This window comes from Cynoglossus semilaevis, chromosome 8 (assembly GCF_000523025.1).
Source record: "Cynoglossus semilaevis isolate Cse_v1.0 chromosome 8, Cse_v1.0, whole genome shotgun sequence".
NCBI classification, from domain to species: domain Eukaryota; kingdom Metazoa; phylum Chordata; class Actinopteri; order Pleuronectiformes; family Cynoglossidae; genus Cynoglossus; species Cynoglossus semilaevis.
Genome location: NC_024314.1, coordinates 23,460,839 through 23,477,950, shown reverse-complemented (window position 1 = coordinate 23,477,950; position 17,112 = coordinate 23,460,839). Strand labels below are relative to the sequence as shown.

The 17,112-nt window shown below is 39.9% G+C and overlaps 1 long non-coding RNA gene across 3 annotated transcripts in view; it reads right to left on the bottom strand.

Moving 5' to 3' along the window:
• Nucleotides 1–17,112, bottom strand: part of LOC103382835 (uncharacterized) — a 24,005-nt gene extending 6,893 nt beyond the window's left edge. The window contains exons 1-6 of one of the 3 annotated variants that reach the window (XR_521957.2): nt 17,046–17,112; nt 16,118–16,224; nt 14,072–14,157; nt 9,434–9,616; nt 2,421–2,522; nt 1,260–1,336 (exon numbers count right to left, since the gene is read on the bottom strand). This is a non-coding gene — a long non-coding RNA (uncharacterized LOC103382835). Of the gene's footprint in view, nt 1–1,259; nt 1,337–2,420; nt 2,523–9,433; nt 9,617–14,071; nt 14,158–16,117; nt 17,017–17,045 lie in introns of those variants that run through there. The other 2 variants (XR_003050448.1, XR_003050447.1) reach the window with 2 other exon arrangements.

Below are 17,112 nucleotides of genomic sequence, written 5' to 3'. Positions count from 1 at the left end.
GTCAGTAAAATGTAACCAGCTTACAGTGCAGGACGCTGTGTCCTACACTTAAAACACAGTCTACATAGTGTAGGACCAAACAGGATCAACAATTATTTAAGTCTTGTTGCTGTTGCTCTCACTGAATTTGAACAGTGTGCAACAACTTTTTCCTTAAAAAAAACAAAACAAATAAAGTACCACACGTATATAATACACACACAGTATTTGCCCATTTCGGCCTGTGAACCAACAGTTTGCCCACCTTTTCTCCATCTAAGCCTTTGTGATTTGAAAGTGAAAGATCTAGCCACGTTACCACAACATCTCCGTGGAGATTTATCACGGACAGGTGGTGAGTCAGTGCTGCAACGTTACGTGTTCATATAAAAAGAAAAGTTTACGCAGGACTTTAAACCACTCCTGATGCAATTTAAAAGCCTTTTCTGCAACGGTTCCCTCGTCTTTCCTCTTCTCAGTCTTTGAACGAGCAAACTGGCTGCTCCATGAAAATGTTAATGTATTTGTTTTTTCGGGTGTTAAACCAAATGAAATTGCAGGCACTTTTGCGTGCCTCGGTTTTCATTTTTTGCACCGAGTCCCTCTTTAACTGAAGTGAACTCAGTGATAAGCCAGACCACCGGCGTCTGTGTTATCTCTAAATATTCCTCTTTGTTAACGTACATACATTCTTTATATGCATTTTTAGATATATTATATATTATTTGAGCCTGTCTTGTTAAAAGAGGATAAAAAGGGACTGATTATAGTGCGGTTTAATTATTGACTTTAATGGTTAATTAAATTTTAAAGGTTGTTCATATGTGTGTGTGTTACATGGTTCAGTGATTCCTTCCTTTCTCACTTGCCTGCTCTTCTCCATGACAACAGGGAAGCACTCTCCCTGTGGCTAACAGACGGAGCACGGCAACAACAGCAGCACACCTGACTACAACATCCGTGTTCATAACAGCACTGATGTACACTGACACAGAGAGAGAACATCCATCCATCCATCCATCCATCCATTGTCTACTACTTTCTCCTACTCTAGGTTACAGGGGACACAGGGGCCAATCCCAGAGTCTACATGCGAGGACAGGGTGCACCCCCCACAGTTTGCCAGGCCATTAGTGCCACACATAGAGCCAAACAACCACCAACAAACTCACACTCACAGCTCTGGTCAATTTATTGTCTGATCGACCTATGACTGTGCACCTGTGTGTGCAATATACTTGGAAAATAACAGAAAACACAACAGTCCTAGATTTACTCACTAAATGGGCGACGAAGGTGAGTGAAGTGATGATGACATTCCTCTTCTGCTATGCTAACGGCTGCCCTTGATGTGAACCTGAGAAGAAAAAAAAAGAAAAGAGTGAGACAAGTCCAGAGGGAGGACAGACAGCGAGGTCACACCGAGGTCACTTCCACACAGGGCGAGAGTGCACTCAGGAATATATAACAGAAGTGTGCACGTTACTCAGCCAGGAAAGACTGACCTACTGTTTGTAAGGTGTTACAGAATGCTAATCGAGGCTAGCTAACAGGCTATCAGGCTAAAAGGCTGGACTATGGATTACAGACCTGCATCACACAGACAGATGAAACAACAACAAGTCTGAGCCACTTCAGTCTGTGAATGCAGGCACAACTACTGTATCCCAGTGTAAATTATTGTCGAAATGGAGAAGAGAAAAACAAAGGAAAAAAATCAATTCATGTTGGCATAGCTTGATACAAAACAAGAACCAAAACTAAGCAGAAAATGATATTGATGGAGCGACTCCTCCCATCCTGTCACAACAGTTTTGACTCGTCCCGACCTGAGTGCACCAGTGCATCGTGAATCATTTTCTACATTTGAGAAAAAAGTCAATGTAGTCCAAACACTCTCATATTTCTGGGCAGTGCAGTAAATGCTGACATGAGTGGATTTACTGAAACAAGTCTCTGTTTATAAGAGAAGCTGACCAGCTCATTTCATTATATAAGTGCTATTAAGAGACCAAGTTCTTAAGCATGCACACCTTTAGTGAATTTATCCATTATTAACGTCTGTAATTGAGTTTGACGAGTGGAAGCGTCTCTGGTGTTCTTCTAATGCATCCTTCCACTCGTACTGATCCAATTAAAAGCTTAGCACAGATCGACGGAGCAGTGGAAACTAATCTGCCTTGAACGGCGCTGACATGGAAACGCGGGGCAGGTGATTGATCAGAGTGAAGATGATGAAGAGAGAGGTGGCAAATGATACTTAACTCTACTTAACGGCACTTCATCAACCTTGAAAAACGTCTCATTTGTTAATTTGCCAAAACTGACGAAAAATACAGAAACGTGTCGGATTTATTACGATACGACGGTGAACACTCTAGTCTTGGTTTAAACCCCTTTTTCGTTTTTTACTCAACCCTCTACTGAATGACAACACTCACCATCGGAAGCGTTCTCTTTCGGCACTTGGAAACCAGGAGCAGAGCAGACCATGACACCTGCAGCTGTTAGACATCTGCCTTGAGTTCACCAGTGGTCTGCACCTGAGAAGAAGTGTGTAAATTAATTATTGTATCGTCTGCATAGAGATGGTTTTTCATGATATATTAATGTCAATATAAATAAGAGTTTAATATATATATATATTTTTTTTTCTTGCCACTCCTATTTAGCTTTTTTAGCACGCTTTTACTGACAATTTACTTTACTTTATTTGGTAAAAAGGGTAAATTTGGCTGCAAGAATGAACCTCCTTCACTTGCTCGTCAACTGTGGTGAAAACAGGGAACGGAGTCGTAACAATACATGACCCTGCACAGCCTGAAGCTAAAAGTAATTTTCTTTCCTCACAGGCTGAGATCAGCTTGTTGTCAGCATGTTTTCTGTCATGGGGAGGTGGAGTGAGACTGAAAGTCTAATAAAGTAGAACAAATTTATGCAGCTCGCTTTTTAAAGCCTGTTACACACTGAAACTCACCTGCATATTTACCAGTATTCGACTTCTCTACCACATCACGGTATACTGTATAAATATATAGACAGCTCATATTATGTATTTGGTGTCTTTGACCTTCACAGTTTTTCCCATAAATCATCGAATTATTCGACCTTTTGACTTGTGATCATGTGGAAAGTCGGCGACGACAAATTTATGTGGGACGCAGCAGGGCAGGGAGACAGACATGCTTTGTCTACCACTTTGACATTTTTGGGGTAAGAATGTGAAATATTAGCTGACATTTGTCCTTGAGCAGTCGCTGTGTGTGGAAAAAGCAGAAGGTGTAGAAGAGGTGGTGGAAAAAAAGAATCCTGCAACCCAGGAGGGAAAAACAAATAAAAGAAAGCACATCAGTGCAGACCTGAGGCAGGAACATCCTGTCTCTACATCCACGCTGTCTGAGACGTGAAGACGCTGTCTCACTTCACATCAGACAATTATTTTGTTTGTTATGGCTAACAGGCAGTCTGAAAGGCCCATGCCAAATTAGTGAGACTCCCTGTGTCTCCACACTGTGGAAGGATGGATCACAGTAGTTCTTTAATAGTGTCTGTGCGGTTGGATGTCTGTCAGTGTTGGCAAGTGGAGTGAGTCTCCAGAATCTTCCACAAAAACATCTTTTTATTGCTTTAGCTCTCGTAGGTCAGCGACATAGTAAATGGTTATAATAATAAACAGAATTAAAGCCGGGAAAGGTCCAAAGGTCAGTTGTTAGCAAATAGACTTGGCCTTTTATTTTATTTCTTTTAATGTTCTCAGTGATGACATTATGCTAGTTAAAAACACTAATGGCTCCAAAGTGGGCTTGTATTGTTTCCTCAGGAAACATAACTGTGGCATTTCACAGTAAGTGCTTGGCAAAGTCCCTGATGTTATTATTATGTAAAAGAAAAGTTACAATTGACTTTTCAGATGAAAACTGTAACTCTTTACACTTTTGTGAAACAACTGATGAAGATATTAGCTATACTGACATATAAGTACATTGTAAATACATGGAAACCTGACATTCCCTCTTAAGGGATTTTTTTTTACTACATATAATAAAAAAAATCAATAATTATGTTTCAGTGCCAGCTGCTCTAAGAACCTCACATCTGCCAAATCAGGCATACGTTTGACTGGGGCTGTCAAATTACCCTGAAGATACACAGTAACGACCAGTATTGTACATATTTTTCTTGACATTTTTCCACACAAGATACACAGTAACGACCAGTATTGTGCTTCCTACCTTTACATATTTTTCTTGACATTTTTCCACATTAATAGTTCCATCAATTGGATTACTTCCAAATACAAACAGGTGGGAAACTCATAACTCATAAAAGAATTTGTTCCCACCCTTAAAAACTTTTTCTGATAATGATTAATCATGATTAATGTTCCCACCCTTAAAAACGTTTTCTGATAATGATTAATCATGATTAATCATTATTAAACCACGGCAAACTAAGATTGCTCTCAGTTTGTTTTTATTGTTTGGCTTCCCTGCTTTTGCCGGTCATGTGACATCTGCGCTCTTAAGGTTCTAAAGGAGTAGTGCAGCATTTAAATACATAAATGTCAATATCATCTGCATAAAGATGTTTCTAACTTCTGCATGTTATTTTCCAACATTAATTTGAATATAATTTTGTCACTAGAGTACAACCTTAATATGATATAATGTTATAATTAAGCCTATATCATAATGTTGAGATTTAAGAATATTTTATCATCGCAATTTGGATCAAACCTCAAATCTTATGACGTCATACCATACCAACCATAACTCAAACATATTTTTTTCATTGGGAACAGCAGTGGTTCTTTAGTGCAAAACTATCAGTTGGTAAAACTTTGATTCAAATTAAAAATTGAAGGATGTCGAACAGAGACTGAAGACCGGCTGTTTCTAGATCAATCCTATATTAAACAAAGATGAATGGAAGTCTCCACACAAACAGAGAGCAGCAGGTCAGAATTCAATATACAAGAAAACACAGGCATCATTCGCCTCCCTGAATAAATTACACCACAGCCAAAACTGCAGGCAGCAGTTTTATGATGTATTATTGCTCTAGTGGATTAAGAAAAAAAAAAAAAAACACTCATCCAAATTGAACTTGTGTGACTCCACGTCCTGGCTATGATGCATGACGCAGCATATAGTACTTAACAGCGTGGTACAAGGCTGCAGGGCACTGCAAGGTATTCTGGGATGCAAATGTCTAAAGCATTTTCTTTTTTTCAACTAAAGACAAAAAGAGTCGAGGTTACTGTGGACATTTTTTTTTTTTTTATGAAGACAGCGATAATAATAGTTATACTACTAATCACTATATAAGGTTGATATTATTATTAGAAAAATCTTAAAGGTTGAGCAGGACAGTCAAGGACAATTCAACCTGTCAGCCATGACTGATGGAGCAGAAAAGCTTCAGTACAGTGAAGCCGACTAATGCACCGCAGTCATTCTGTCACCAGTATTGACACACTGAAGAGATTTCTCTTCTCCTACCTTGTGGCAGGTGAGCCTTTACCTAAAGAGACACTGCCAGCTGTTGATAAGGACCGGAATGTATGTGTGCGTGTCTGTGTGTGTGTTAGCGCTAAGAGATAAAGAAATGAAGGATCGGTAGGTTATGAGAAAAGCAAGGATGGAGAAGAGAGGGCACAGAAACATATCTCTCTGCGCACACAGGCTATCTTTGAATGATTACAACAATCTGCTGCGACAAGAAATATTGACTGTTGAGGAGAAGAAAAATATACATCAGAGTTTTCATACTGTGAGTGAACAAGTGTCAACGTGACCCAGTGAGTTTATAGACACACCTGTGTCCACAATGGGTTTTATTTGGGGTTTTTTATGTTCTAAAAATCTAAATTTTTTATATGTTTTTTTGACTCGCGGGTCACAAATGGTCCTTAAAACTAAGATAAATGATGATGTAAAAGTTATGCTTGAAGGCCAAAATGCTAAAATGCTTTTAGCTTTCTCTACACCATCTACAGGGAAAACGTGGCTATTGCGGGTAAAGTATAATCATGATACAAACCAATTATATAATTTGGACAAGTTTGGCGGGCCGGATTAGAAAGCTGAATGGGCCACATTCGGCCCCCAGGCCTTAGTTTTCCCATGCCTGGTTTAGACCCTAATTGTATTTGGAAACATGAGACATTCTGCCCTTGTGGGGGAAATCATAATGACAGCAAGACAGGAAAATAAACGAGGGATTGAATATGATAAAATCTAGCGATGTATATAAAACAACAACAGTCATTCAGTCAGCAAGAAAAAAAATAAAAAAATTGAAGAGCAGCCATTTCTAAATTGATTTTTAGTCAAATGTAAAATATTTCAATAGAAAAGATCATTGGTTTAACATAATAAAACATTTTTTGTATTAAAAAAGTTAAACCTTTAAAATTACTGAAAAGTGATTTCCAATGGGAGCCAACAAATCAACTCTAGAGCCAATCACAACTGTCAACAGGTGAGGACGAAGACTGTCCACTCGTCCATCCCAGAGTCCATCAACCCTTCACATCCACATTCACACCTACGATCAACCGAGAGTGAACGATCACCTGACTGAATCTGACTCTAAAGATGAGCTCTCTGAGAACATTTGCCATCATGCGGCCCACTCACATGAGCTAATGTTGTCAAATGACAGCACATTAATTACAGGAGTGATGCCTTTTTAATGGGAAACTTATCTTCTCAACTTCTTGTAAAAGTCAAGACATTTCAAGATGCCTGTCGGATCTTAACCAACAAGACCTGTCATTTTTAAATGTCAGGTTATAAACATCACACTCTTGTTTTGTGCATATTTAATGAACAAAAACACTGCAGTGACAAAACCCTAATAGCTGATGTATTTGCTGTTTGTGCTTTTACACTATTTTAAGAAGCTGAAATGTTGAGGGCCGTCACCTCAGGAACATCAGGTGTCCTGATACATTTTCATCTTTTCATCCTGAGGTGAGGGTTCTGGGACGTGGCAGGTTTTTAAAATTTCACATCTTCGCAAAGTGACAAGAGTTTGATTTGATTATGTCTCCACAGGTCTCCACCCCGTCAGAGAGACAAGTGTTAATTGATGCTGAGACAGGCTTTACTTCGTTTAATATCACTAACGAAAAAAAGGAGACCAGGAGACAGTGACGACTGAAGATAGAATGATTTTACCTTTTAAAAAAAGGTGCTATAATAAAGTTTTTTTTTTTTCATAACAGCCTCTCTTCTGTGTTTTTCACACCTCCTGTGTTCTGTGACTGATGTCTCTGATTATCTGTCAATCAACCCGTTTGTCTCATCTGTCCTTCCTGTCTCTGTTCTGCAGTCACACTGACGTGATGATGATTACTGTCTCCTCCTGATTTCTACCTGTGGATTTCAATCCTCCCTCTTTTCTTCTCCCCCACGTCTGTGTCTGCAGCATGTGACCTCATGAACCCATTATGCTCACGATTCACAATTAGCTGCTTGGCTCAAAGCATAAATGGCACAATTACACACAATTACACACAGAAGCACACAATTTCCTTCCACCTCCCCCTCCATCGTTTCCCTCAATCGTACAATAATTGCCACATCTCATTTTACCCCCATGGCCAAACCCAGACTGTCCAGGCGCAGAGGGCAGCGCGTTTGTCCACATTTACAGAACCAGCAGGGACGCTGCTCTTGTAATAATGGCTGCCGCTTAGTGCATATTTTTGGGACAGTTAAATTGTGAGAAGCTGATTCAACGGTGTGTCTCCAGTACAAAGACTGAGTGGACACACAAAAAAAAACCCCAGAAATGACTTGGGTTCAGAAAAGCTGCCTTAACTAGGTGTAAATGTCGTTAATTAGTGGAGCTAACAAACCAATTCACAGGCACAGGTCGAATCCAGGTCAGAAAATGAACCCAGAGTAAATCTGAGGCAGGCTCTGTCAAGGTTTGGGACTGAATTCCTGCTAGTTGTATTGTAACAAGGCTTGTTGTAAAAAGTTGGAATATTTTTTAAATAATTAATATCAGGGTTTCAACTGTTTTATGTCAATTAAAATAGGACACATTTTTACTTCGGATTTCTAGCGATATTTTTGAATCAGTAGCATTTTAGGTCAAACAAACCCTGGACACACCAACACATGCTTGGTCTGTTTGACAAAACCCACTCACACCCACTCCTTTCTTTGTCCTCCTCTCACATCCAGCTTTTCACCCGCATGAATGCGCTCCATCTACACATGAACTTGTTAAGCCTTCTCTCTTCCACCCCCTGTCGAGTACGTCCTGGACAGACCCGGGGCTGAGTCCTCGTTGCCTCTGGATTCCACTAAAGCCGACAGCAGAGCAGAGCACTTCCTGATAAGCTCTCATTGATTGGCTTCAGACTGGCTGAAAAGGCTCAACACATTGTCGTCTCTCTCTTTCTCTCTCACTCACTCACTCACTCACACACACACACACACATCATCGTTTTCCCTGCATCGGTGCCACACACTCCTGCTTCTTCCCCCGACTTTTCTCCATCACTATAGCAATCTCCACGGCAACAAGTTACCTCAGCGACTTTTTTTGTTGGTGTTGTTTTTGTTTTGTTTTTTCACAGCAAACTGCCCCAGCTTCCTGCTGCTGCTGATTTTCCAGATTTGTTGATTGATCGCCTGAGGCGGCCGACGGCTGTGAGCGGCATGAGTGAAGCTTTTTCTCTACGCCGTTGTAATACAGTGATGGAAATTAATCACTTTAGAAAAACCTGCCTCCTGATGAAAATCAGATTTTGGCCAGAGTGTCGTCTCCGTCTGCACAGCGACAAGAAAGATGACCAACAGTGGTTTCAATTAGGGCTTTACTGCAGCAGACACGGCTCCTCGCTCTAATTAAAACTCTCAACTGGATAATTATTGAAGGAGATGGATTTGCTCAGGTGTAAAGGTAGAAAACGGAGGCTCAAGAAGGGACGAACAGAGTGGTGTTAAAAATAGAGGGATGTGAAGAATTGATGAAAGGACGGTGGAGGTGGCCATAGACAGATGAAAGGTGAAGAAGATTGAAGAAGAAGAAGAGAGGGAGGGAGGGAGGAAGGGAGGGAGAAGACCATTAGAGACAATCAAGGAGCTGAACGAGAGCGAAAAGATTGAGGGGGAGGTTGGAGAAGAAGGAGGTGATAAATAAAATTGGGGTGCAATTTTCTTAAAGCCTCAATAGAGGGCACTGGGGTGGTGGCGGTGTGGGGGCGGGGGGGGCATAAATGACATGGAGGAGATATCCGAAGGCTCTAATGACCGTCTGTGGGCTGAAAGTGAAAGTGTGAGTGTGGTTTCCATGGTAATGTTTCAGCTTGTATGGAAGGGTCAATCTAGGAGCCCACAGCAGGAGACCTCCAGACTCCTATATGGACCCAGTCCCGTGGAGAATGGACCTCCATCCTGTCACATGATTGATTTTTTTTTTTTTTACCTACCTCCTGCCGACATCCATCTCTTTTCTATGCTTGATATCTGGCGTCCCAAACTAGCGGTCGCTGGGCCACATACTGTCTGTCAATCGATTGCGTGCAGGTCCCCACTTGATATGAAGTCATTAGGCTTTCTGCCCTGCAGCGTTTCCTTGTAGAAGTGCACCAGTTCTGGTCATACGATGACAACTGCATAGTGGAAAACAAAAAAAAGAGTCCAGTATGTTAGCATTTACTTATTTCTGCTTTAGGTTCTTAAGCCATTTTACACGGCTCTTTGCTAAAGATGCTAATTTCTTTGCAGCGTGTACTGCTCAGTTTTAAAAAATGTTCTATTGAATGCTAATCTAATTTGCATAGAGCTAAAACAAAAGTTCAGTTAGCCGATAAAAGTGACTTTATGTTCAACATTAAAATTACCTCAGCATTAATTTAAATGTTGATCGTTGAAACTGTTGCAGGTGTAAAATATTACGAGGCGTGACTTCAAACAGAACAGAGAACCTCAAGTCTTTCCTGTGGCTACACAGCGGTTGGTGGTGCTAATCCTGCTGCGAGGACGGACGTACGGCTGCTAAGTCTGCGTCATTGTGAGCAGTTTGTGTTTGGGCAATAATATCAGCTACTATGCTGTCGCTGCAGAGGAAACTGGAATCATTCATTTTTAATTTTCACCAAAATTCCCTCCATTTCTTTTTGCAGTGCAACCGTCAGCTGAGCTTAACAAACACAACAGTTAGAAGTGGAGAAAGGCCGCGGGCTGTGTGTGAGTCGGCTGCCTCTGTTGTTGCTGGAGGGGCAGAATAGAAGGTTGGTTTGTTCACAGTAGCAGCCGTTTGGCAACACTTCTGATTCGATTGGTTGTTTTCTGCCAAAAAAAGTTTGGGAGCTTTCTTTCCCTTATTGTATCACATACATTGGAATCCCAAGTGAAAATGATTCTAATGTTGTTGATATTAGTTAGTTATCATCATAAAGCTAGAGATTCTACTTTGAGCTGAAAGCTTTTATGTTTTTTAGGGGGGTGATTCAATTGTGTTATATTTTATAATTTGAAAACATTTTCTGACTTTTTTTTTGGGCTAACTCTGCTAACTTCTAGCTGTCCTGGTTAGCCTTTTTTTCTTTTTTAAACTGATTTTAAGGTACATTTACCCAATTATTTTTTACAGCTTTTGGCCATCTAGCTTACTAATCAAAGAGTGTGCTAGTTGAGCTGATGTTTTTATATATGTTTGGATATATATAGCATGTCATGATTATTTATATATGATAAAATATATGACATAAATATATATAATTTGATCAAAATAGGCTTAAATTTAAACAAAACACACTGCAGTGCGTACAGTAGAAACAGCAGGTGTTGGGTTTGCTATGCGAGTCAGTGGTGTTTTAGGTAGCGTTTGACAGGGGCATTTAAAGTCCCTTCAGGAGAATTTCATGGGTGATTTCAGATATTACATGGACATTCATTTTGCTTCAGCCCCTGCTAGTTTCTGACCCTGACTTGCACCATGACAGAATGCTGTAACAATGGTGGACTTCCCAGTAAAGAAGAGGAGAACCCAGTATAATGTAGGCCAATATAACTGCACGGATTATAATAAAAGTAGTAAAGAATTATTTTATCTCCTATGGTCTATTTTATGTGGGTGTAATACTTGTAAATATGTCGGAGTTTGCAAATACTTGCTGACAGAAATAGTACAACGTTTGATTGTGTTTTGTTGCAGTTTTTTTTACCAAACAAACACATACACTTGCAGTTTTGTTTACTCCACTTTTTGCCTGTTTGTTTGTTGGAAAAGCATAATATTCAGCATGATTAGAAGCACAGACAACTCACTTTCTGTCTTGGCAGCCAAACGTCTTATTATTGTGACAAAACACTGAAGAAGAGGACAAAGTATTGTGTATCCTTGTTGTTTAACTTAACCCACGTAACAAACAGGAAATAAATCCCCCGTAGTGTATACTGTAACAGACCTCTGCAAAATCAGAAACTTGGGGAAAAAAAATCTCATTATTTTGTACTCTGTGAGTACACAGTACGTACAGTAATGCAGTTATGCACTCTGATGTCTTCTTTTCAAAAAGACATTTGAGGCACAACAAACACCTGCCGCTGGAAGAAAAAAAAGAAATCATCACAATATCCACCAACAGCCAGCGAAAAACACCGCAGTGCAATTAAAGAACCATTAGGATTCGAACAGCGTCACCTCCTGCTGTCACTGCAGTTCTTTAATTCCTCAGGTGAGTATAATTCACTTAAGAGCTCGGTGTTTCAGAGAAGCTAGAATTTCGCAGCACGTATCGCACGCGGTACGAGTTGCAGCTGTTCTGACTGGACGCTTCATCTTTCTTGGTCCTGTGGAGAAGCTATCTTTGATCGAATCTTTGACTTGATTTAGTCATGACTCAAAGCTGACATAGTTGCTGCTACTACAAATGTTAGTTTTTTTAGTTAACCAAATCCTAACCGAGGCCACAGCTAATAAATCATTTTTTACATCCACTCATCTTCCCTTTCATTCCCTGACTATTTTTTTTTCTGTTCTATTTTGTCGTCCTAGAGCTCGTATCTTGTTCCAGGTCATTCCTCCGTCTGTGCGTTCCCTTTCATTCCCTGACCTAGAGCTCGTATTTTGTTCCAGGTCATTCCTCCGTCTGTGCCCTCAGTCCTCTGTGACTGGCAGTACCTTCCCTCCTTTGTTCTCCCCTCTCCCCTGATTACCTGCTTCTCCTATGCTTTGTGCCACCTGTGTCTTGTTATCTCCACTCCCCACTGTGTATACAAATCCACATCCGCTCAGTCTCCTCTGCCAGTTCACTTCCTTTCAGTCTTCTCAGAGAGTCTGTGCATGCCAATGGTTTCTTCCTTGGTTCTGACTACTTCCTGTTCCTGTTTTTTGACCTATTGACAATGGTCCTGAGAACTGTCAAAATTGAGCTGCATGACAAACATTTAATTAATTTTGAACTTTTGTTTAAAATATATAATTTTTTTTAATCTACCCTTTTGTATTTTTTTTACATTTTATATTTATACGTGTTTTTTTTAATTTCACCATCAAGTTCCAATCTCTTGGGAAGGCAGTTAAGATTTAAGGACTGAGGAAGAGGAGGACGACGAAGACGTATGAGTGAGTTTTTTTTATGATCTGCAATCACTGCGGAAATGGAATAAAATTAAATAAACCTTGGTGATTTGTCCACCCCTCCACAGGACCAGAGTGAACCACACCTACTTACACAATCTGACTGAACACACAACAGTTGGACGCCAATCAAGACGAAGGTTCTGCACAGATGCTGTGTCAAGAACAAGCTGTGAGAACTCTGAAACGGGGGCTGCAAGACGAAGTTTCATCATTCCGTCCTGCAGCCCTGAAAATAAGAACAAATCCCAGTGTTTTTGGTTTATCTCACAGTTTAGTCCAGGTGTGTCAAACTCAATCACTCAACGGGCCAAAAGAAGTTACACCATATTCTATTTGGGGGGGCGAACAGTTTTTTCCTCAGATAAAAAAAATCCCATGCATATATTATACACATAGAGAATTTGACCGCTGCATTTAACCAGCCCAGCCAACATTAGTACAGACTCGATAAAATATTTTTTTAATGAAAAAATCGCCTTGAGTTTAACATGTGTGCCTTAGCCCTGAAGTGAACCCTCCTTTTTTTTCCCCACAAACCTTTCAGAATTGTTCTCTTTTATCTGAGAGTCTTAGTTGTGCCACCCAGAGAGCCTTCACCTTAAAGCCTGGCGATTCTTTGTGGCTTCCTCCTCTGATCTCTTAATCTACAGCTAGACCTCCTCTCTGGAGCCAGTTAACCTTGACTTCCTGGCTAAACAAGACTAATCTGCAAAGGGAGAACACGGTTTTAGACGTTCCGGTATCAATACTCTAAAGAGCTAATTTAATCACCTTTAAAGCTAATAGTCGTTGCTAAATGTTATTGTGACATATATCTTGGAATGACACGTTCCATTTTAGCTCAACTCCATTATAGGGATCCATCAAATATTAGCTGAGTAAAGAGAAGTACTCAGTCACAGCCTGTACTCTGAGCCAAAGTGGTCATAATCAGAGCTGCATATTAAATATTACTGCAGTACTTCCTTCATTTGCAGATGAATTCAAATGTTTTCTTTGTCGAGCTCACCGAGGATTGAAACAGGTTCAAACATAAAGAGAAGGAGGCAAATGATCATTAACATAAATCTTATATGGAGACACTGTGGAAATCATTAATGATTGTACTTCAAAGCACCACGGTCAGACGTATACCGAGTTCATTCACTGCTTCATGAAATACCATATGAATATGAATTGAAGGAACAGAATATGAGAAAAATGTGACTGACTGTCCAGAGTCTAAGTTGAATAACTTTTATTTCTACAGTAGTCAAATCATTAATCTAATTTTTTTTTAAATATCTTTTCTAGTAATACCTCACGTGTTCTTGCAAAAACAGACCAAAATGTAACAAAATCAATTCCACATTCTGGATAGTTGTCAATGTATACGTTGGGACTTGTATCACACACATATATATGTATATATTAATATACATATATACAGCATATATATATATAATGATATATATCTATATCATTTATGTATCATCACCTGTTGTCGTCTCATGTTGTCGACTCCTTAAGCAGCTTCAGTTCAGACAGGCTGGCCCACTAGTCAGACTTGGACCTGAAGGAAAGCTAGAAAGACAAAAAACATTTTTTTTATCAGCCACAGAGAATTTAACTTAGTAAGGTTGGAAGGAAGTAAGGTTGGAAAATAGTGACAGGTAAAAAAGTGACACTTTTACTGCATCTAAAAGCCGTTTCCTGTCTGTATAAAACAGTAGTGAATGACTGTGTATCTGAGACATTTGTGTGCCCGTGTCTGTGCCGTTTGGATTTGAGGTGACGATCCTTCGCTTCACTGCACCCACCCACACACACACACACATACACACATGCACTCATGTAAATGGTGATGTGAGGATCCCTCATTGAGCATTTCTCCAGCTCAGTCGAGCGTTCACTTCTTCTCCCACTGACCTAGAAATGAATGACAGGGAAAGCAGGAGCTGAAGCAGCGCCACACTCCTCGCTCTAATGTTCAGCGAGTTTGATATCAGGCAAAAGGGGCGACAGTCTTTCTGAGAGAAACAGTTTTTCTGCCTTGAAGAAGAAACACTGAGTGTCATATTAACTCTGACAGTTTTTGAAACTTTTAATAAAAAGACACCAGGGGTTCAAGGAAGTACAAAAGACTCTTGAACCAAAGAAAAGGATTTAAATAGCTCGGGTTTAGAGCTTTGTGCTCTTTGAATAGCTCGGGTTTAGAGCTTTGTGCTCGAGTCCAATAATAAAAGTGTATTAAGAAAATTTCATTACCCAACAAAGGGGTAGTTTTTACTTCTTCAAAGCCTCAAATACAATCTGATAATGTTCTGTGGCGAGCTTAGTTTGATGGAGGCTGATAATTCTGACTCTTAACTCTGTGAATCCTACAGAAAACAATGAGAAATTAAAGTGCTGAGAAGCCAAGACAGACACTTTCTCAGTCTTTGAGTTCCACTGCACTTTGAGTCACCGAGACACATTCACTCGCAGTCGGTAATAAAGCAACAAAGTAGGAATGACAAGCAATCCTGACATGATAAAATGGAGGAGCTTAAGCTATGACTGCAGAGGCAGCTGCAGTTTAGTGAGTGTCAGCAAAACCAGGAGCTGCTTGTTGATTTTAGGACGGAGTATCTGAGCAGTTAGACTTGCTGTAGTAAGTTGTGTGCAGACGTATCAAAGGCACGGAAGGACATTAAGCTCTGGGTGCAACATCGGAGGGCTTAAAAAGTAAAAAACCCAAGTTTGCAGGGTGTCAGGGTATTTTCAATTTCTGTCAGAGTCTCTTTTAGGAATGAATGCTGTTGAGCAAGATTAACCAACAAAGTGTCACAACAAAAGTGACAAAACTCTGACATGTCCTGGGCTGATTCACCTCTCACCACCCTGACATAACCAAATTATTCTTACACTTGATGGTAGACAAAAAGGATTCAAAATCTCCTTCATTTATACTATAGATATGTATATAGACATGTATATGTGTAAATATGTGTAATTTATAACATATATGTGATTTGCAAATATACATGTATCATATGTGTAATGTGATTGACAATACATGTATATAGTAGTGATTTCAAATATACATGTATCATATGTGTATGTGATTGACAATACATGTATATAGTATGTAAATATAAAATATATGTAATGTTTCAAACATTATATACACATTATTTAATGTGGAAATATATAATGTGCAACATATGTGTATTGTACAATATATTATATGCACAATATATGTATATACTGCCTATAGCATACTGCACATACATACATGATAGTTGTATTTATAACCACGACAGTGGTTTTTCGTTGTTATCATGTATCTCATGTACTACTCTTTCCACATCTGGCTAGAGGCTAACTGTGTGTTGCTGCCTGGTACTCGTGACAAAATAGAATCTAATCTTGACAGTGTTATTGTGCTGTGACCTTGTGAAATATGTAGCCTTATCCATCTGCTCCAGGCCCTCAGTTTATAGGGAACTAAGACTCGAGAACCAGTTTTGTTCAAATTACTATTATTATTAGAACAAATTACCAATGAGATCCTCTGGAAGTGGAAGTGACAACTCGTCCTGTTTGTCATGCAGTCGATGGAGTGCGTCCATAACGATGGGAGGAATCCAGTGTCTTACTGGGAGGTATCTGGATGTAGACACAAAGGAGACAATGATTAAGACTCATCTGTACCATTTAATGTTAACAACTCAAGCTTCAGACTGTCAGCTAGAGCTTCAGTGACGTCACAAACCATTCAGCTGCTGGGCAATATGTGTTAATGATGAACGATTAACAACATTGACGCCTAATAAGAAGAAGAACCAATTAGAGGACACTTTAAAGAACATCGAACTCTCAGCACAGACTAAGTAGTTCTCAGTCACGGACCAGCCTGAGACGACAGGGCAGGATTTCCATTAGCTGCAACAAAGGCAAACAATCAAAAGACACAGTGTGCAGCGTGACACAGTTCACCCTCACTCTGAGACGTACTAAGTGAAATCCAAGTGACACGTTGACTCACAAAGCCTGGGAACAAGCACAAGACGAGGTTTCAACTCACTGAGTCACATCCACGCACGTTGTGTCTTATACATAAACATGATCCGCTGCAGCCTTCGCCCTCGTGTGTGCGCGCACATGCGCGCGCTCTCGTCTGTGCTTCGCGCGATAAAAGCTTTGGAGGCGACGTTTGTGTCAAATGTATTCCATACGTTAGTGACTTGCGAAGTGTTCGGTGGCACACTTTTCAAACGCAGTACAATAATGTATTATCCATAACAGAGCACTATCACTGATTGAAATGTAAATTGTCGCCACTGCTCGATGACGACGAATGAATTTCGGTTGACGACTGAAACCGCGACTAGACTTGAACGTGACCATAAACGCTAACAAAGTTCATTTTTCATTCGTTTCATATCTCTTTATATTTTATATGTCCAATGCATTCACAAAGTACTTACCAAAGTAGTTTTCGAGACTTTTCGTGATTTTTTATTTAATCACCCACGCTGTTCAGGATTGACGTAG